This window comes from Glossina fuscipes, unplaced genomic scaffold (genome assembly GCF_014805625.2).
Source record: "Glossina fuscipes isolate IAEA_lab_2018 unplaced genomic scaffold, Yale_Gfus_2 0, whole genome shotgun sequence".
Taxonomy (NCBI): domain Eukaryota; kingdom Metazoa; phylum Arthropoda; class Insecta; order Diptera; family Glossinidae; genus Glossina; species Glossina fuscipes.
In genome coordinates this window covers 38,768,840-38,774,578 of record NW_023998414.1, presented here as the reverse complement: position 1 = coordinate 38,774,578, position 5,739 = coordinate 38,768,840, and the positions used below count along the sequence as shown (strand labels likewise).

The 5,739-nt window shown below is 30.5% G+C and overlaps 1 protein-coding gene across 2 annotated transcripts in view; it reads left to right on the top strand.

The window, feature by feature from the left end:
* Positions 1-5,739, top strand: part of LOC119636002 — an 18,124-nt gene that overhangs the window by 3,399 nt on the left and 8,986 nt on the right. The gene's annotated exons all lie outside the window — the stretch shown is intronic.

The window sequence follows — 5,739 nt, the reverse complement described above, 5'->3', positions numbered from 1 at the left end:
GCAGGCATTCGTGAATATTTCACTTAAGGCAAAAGGGTTAGAAAAGCGTACTGCATAGTACATCTGGAACTTTCTTTCTGGGCAACAATAAATATACTTCCCTGCTTTTGGCGGTTATCGCGTCTATTTAGTAAACCTTTTTTGTAAAGTCGTGACATATGAAAAACTCTAATTCTGTTTGGTAATTCGCTAGGGCTAAATTAATAAATAAATGTCAAATATTCATTTGAAGAGGAGAAAAAAAAAAGTGTTTTTTCATAATTGGTTTTTATACCTTATATGTGTTGTTGTACATCGGCTTGTTACAGTTTTTTTGTACGGACGTATGTAACACGTAGGCAGAAGAACTTGAGATATATCCATCAGAGTTACTTTCTAAATTGATCTAAGCTTATCTAACTAACTATCTTTTTGCTTGTGTTCAAGCAATGTTGTTCAACTTAACTTTTGATGTGTTCGGATCGGAGCACTTTTTCCGATCACTGCCCATATAGGGGCTTGTTTTGTGTAGTGCATATGAATAATTAATTGTATTAACGCGAAATAATGTTGGGCATTTAATAGAGGGCCCGTATATTATTATTGTGTTTTTACTTGTTCGCATCCGATTCGTATAATACTTTCTCTGATTGGAATTTACTTTTTCCAATCGATATTAATGGCAATCAATTTTCATTTCAATGTTCTTAATATAAAATTTTATTAGCATTAGACTAAGACTAGCATGCTGTCCGCTCAACTCGGCTGCATACTTATTCTCATTTTATATTGATGTGTTTCTAAAAGCTAAAAATAAAAATTAAAAAAAAAAGAAGAAAACAAAACAAAACAAAATAAGCGAAATAAAAGAAATGAAACAGAAAAAAAGTGTGCCTTATATGATTATGACACGTTTGCCAACTTTACCATTATGGTTAATTAACTTTTCTATACATTTTCAGACATAATCAAATGATTGCTATGGGTTTTTATTCATTATACGGAGAATCGCGTACAGCGTAGCGTAGAGTATTTTGCTCTGTTTATTTAGGTCACAAGGGCATTGTTGTTAGGCATAGAGGTGAAACATTAAATTTAATTTGAATTCCAATTCCGCTATCACGATGTTCGCAAAACGGAAAAGAATGGAAAAGTAGATTTACATGTGAAAGTCTTCAGCTTTTCAGCTCAATTTCACTTTAGGTAGATAGATAAATTATAACTAACATAGATATTAAAGCGCGCGTGAGATCCTATTTCACATTTTGTTTCGCTTATATATATTTTTTTTCATTTATTGTAACAACAACAACAACAATAACAATAATAATGTCTTAAAAGTCAAGTGAATATTTAGGTAAAATGAAAAAAAAATTAAAAAAAATATACTTGATTTGTTTTTAAAATTATTAATTATTTTCCTCATTATTATTATTATTATTATTATGTAATTTATTTATTTTTTTTCTCTATATACACAACTTATGATAATAAGGTTCATTAAGTTTTCTGCGGACGTATGCAACATTCAGGCGGAATTGAGATAGACTCGCATCTCTTTCATTATACGGATCGATCTAAGCTCATCGATCCGTCTATCTGTCTTGTCTTCTTGTCTCACAATCTATAGGTCGCAGAGGATACACTTTTTCGGTGATTCCGCTCCTTAACGCCTTGGCTTGGATAAGTCGCAAGACGGTGTAGGGTATTTAACGGTTGCCTCTGCCCCACTATAGTGTTTTTACTTATTTTAAAAATATAAATTCAACACTGTGTAGACGTGTTGTTGATAGCTGAAAAAGTGTCACACAGTGAGTGATACACACACAAACTTGCAGAATTCGACATGATTTGTTATTCCTCGTTAACGTTGACATAAATTGAAATCAACTGACTTTCTTAAGCACAACTAAATCATTGTTGAAGTTACGCTTGACTAATAGAAAACACACTAAAAACAAAAAAAAAAACAAAAAAACAAATTTGCAAATAATGGATACAAAAACAAAAAATGTTCATTTTTTTTTTTTTTTGGTTTTTTCGTCTTTTTTCCTTTACCAACAATCTAAATCCCCAGTGATTGTTAGCCTAAATAACTCTTAAGTTAATTACAAGTATAGTAAGTGACCTACATATATATATATATATATATATATATATATTAATCAATCTTTTTTATTTACTCTTTACACTCAGTATAAACTATAATAATGATTAAAAAATAAAATTTTTGTTTTTTATGTAAGTGCAGGCAATTGTTTTTTCTTCCTATTATTTTGAAAGCTTTTCATAGTAACGGCCTGCTTTGTAGTTAGGATTTTTAAATCAATCTATATGGAAAAAAGAAAAAAAAAAAAAAAAAAAGAAGAAGAAGAAGAAGAAAACGAAAACGAAAGACTTAAGCAATAAATTTTGTGCTGCATTATAAATTCGAAATATCAACAAGTGTATATGTGTATATGTGCATATGTGCATATACATTTATTTAGTCAATCGACATTTATTATTGTAATGTTACAACTGAGTGATTGCAATTCAATTTTGTTAAATTATTCATTTTGCTTGCAATTGATCATGATTTTGAGTGTTTTTATGACACAATTTCAATGTTTAAGTGTTAGCCATAGATAACGGTACTTTTTTTAATCGAGTAATTCATAAAGCAAAATAAAAAAAAAAAATAAATAAATAAATAAAGAAGAAGGTGGAAGAAGAAGAAGAAGAAGAAGAAGAAGAAGAAGAAGAAGAAGAAGAAGAAAAATAGCCAATAAACTTAAAATGCACTCATGCCTTACTTAATTATTATGCACGCACTAAGAGGTGCTATAGTGAGCGTAAAGAAGCTACGCTTCGACTCTCCACATATTGAAAAAAAAAAAAAACAAAAAAAAACATATTAAACAAATAAAAGGCACCGTAAGTTAACTGAAACTTAGAGAGACATAGTCAGTCAGCCTATACACATATCTTCATATCCTCCTTCACTTCTGATATATAGGTATATTAAGTTTGCGCGTACGTATGCGATACCCAGATGGACTTAACACACACAGATTCATCTTTTATTATGTCAATCGATTCATAATCGCTTTCTACATTTGTCCATCCATCCGCCTGTTCGTCCTCTTTTCTACACACATTCATTTTTAAAATATTTTTGATGAAATTTGATACACTGACGTTATTTTTTTCCTCGCCATTGACAATATCTCAGATTGGATTAATTTAATTCTATAAGGCATTATTTTGAAGAGACGCTTTGCGTATAATTGCATTGAGCGAAATGGTGTAAGGTCTTTAATGGTGGGTCGTGGTCCATTACAGTGTCGTTATTTGTTTATATTTGAAAAAAAAAAAAAAACGAAAAAAAAAGTTTAGTCGAAAGAGTTGAGAAAGAAAAAGTGGTGTTAAATGCATTACGGAAGTTTTATGAAAGAAAAACCAAAAGCAAAAAAAAAAAAAAAAAAAAAAAGATTGGTTCCAGTTGCGTGATTAGTTATATGGGTTTTTAAATGTATTTTTTGTATTTAATAATAGCCGTATATGTAAATAAAGCCATATGTTTATGTTATGATCGCTTGCGGAAGCTTAAGGTGTTTTATAAAAGGGAAGTGGGGCTGATTGGTTGTTTGTTTTATCTGTTTATTTGGTGTAGTTGTTGCGTTTTCCCCAAATAAATTAAAAAAATTGACTTAATTCAGGTTAACACCGTATACCTCTTGTCGTACAAGATATATTAGGGTTGTGCGGACGCATGCAACACTCAAAAGGGCTTAAGATAGACTCACTTTTCATGATACCGATCGAATTCTAAGTTTGTCCGTCCGTCTGATGTCTGTCCATTTATTTTTGTGTTTAAGTTACTGATCGCAATTTCTGAGATATTTCGATGAAATTTGATAACATTGACTTGCTTTGATGCAAGCCCGAAAATTGTGGACCGATTCGAATCATTTTTAATACGTTTCGTCCTTCGCTCAGAATACGTTAGTACATTAAATTTCACCATAATATTTCGAAATATTTCGATCTATAGATTGAATACAACTTGATATGGCCAGACATCAAATCGATAGCCGGACAGATGGACAGACAGGCTTAGATCGATTCAGAATTATCAGGCGCTATCTTAAACGTTACTGCACGTTGCATATGTTCATTTAAACTTAATATACCCTATACCGTAAATGATGTAGGGTATAATAAAATGGAAACTATTTTTCCTATATGATATTTGCATTTAGAAGAATATTCTGGTTTCTCTTAATCTGTTGAATGACTGACTGAGTGATTGACTCTATATTGAAATTTGTGGGAAATGAACTGAAAATTATATTCTATTAAAGTTCAGGAGAACAAAGAAAAAAAAACAGAAAAAAAAAAACAACAAAAGAAAAAAGAAGACGGTTAGAATGGCTTAATTAATATTTATAATAACCGTAAACTATTATTATATTCAACTAACAGCGATAAAGTAAAATGTAAGAAGATGTAATATTTATTTATAAACCAAACAATGAATTTAATGAAGATAGACACCAGAGATTACAGTCAAGTGCATGGTATTGTAAAAATATTTCACGAATTATTTAATTAGTTTGTTTATTTGTAACTGTTTGCATGTTGATAACTAATGATGTATATCATAAGCTCATGCGATTTGTTTTATGATGAAACGTAATCAGTCATATCCTTCGTTTAACACTGTGAGACAAATGATATTCATAATGTTTAGCATAAATGTTGCCAATATATATATATAAATGCATAAAAAATTGTTACACCCACATCCACCCACAAAAACACATAAATAATAAAAAGTCTCTTTTTCATTTTTCTTTTCCTTATCTAGTTGCAGCAAGCACGATATGCTGGCCCAGCGATCAATTTCTACGTATACATATATGGTGTAGTTTGTTTATTGCTTGTTGTGTCTGGTCGGTTTTCTGTTGTTAGCCATTAGTATTTCATCATTATTATTTGAACATTGCAACTGTCATGTCAACCAGTTATTTATTTATTTTTTTTTATGGTTTTTCTTTTACGTTTTTTTTTTTTTTTTTTTCGTTCCAATGTGAGCTAACAACTTGAAGGAAATACCATGCACAGTAACTTTTATTATTCTTGTTTTGATGTATGAAACGCACAACCTGTTCAATGAATTCACTGTTATTGAATGAGATTGCGCATTTGTTTGTGTGAGTGAAAGCAATCGTAAAGCTAACAATTGAACTATGTAACTATAAATGTAAAGTAAATATATAAAATACATACATACAAAGTTAATGCACTGCAGATTGAGATTAACTTAAACAAAACAAAATTTAACAAATATATATGTAAATAACAAAACAAATGAAGAAGATGCCTTTAAATAATAATAAGCGTTTAATGACACACCAACGCATTCATCTTTAATATATTTCTTCTTTTAAAGAAATATTAACAAAAAAAAAAAAAAAACAAAAAAATCGTTTATCTAGTCTCCCGCGTTTAGTATTGCATTAAGCAAAAGTTTCGTCTTGCGATTACCCCAAAGCGTAAAAAAAAAGAGTGAATGCTTTTTGTAAATTAAAGTCGCGTGAAAGTTTGGTATTAAGAGCATGATTTTAGTTAACACATCCGCTCAACGTTGCTGCGCGAATAGTTGGCTTCTCTATCTGTAGCGGTAAAGACGTTAGAAACATTAGCTCTTCGTACGCAATGCTATTAATAACCTGACCGTTGTTTATTTGGGGGGGGGGGGGGGGGGGGGGGGGG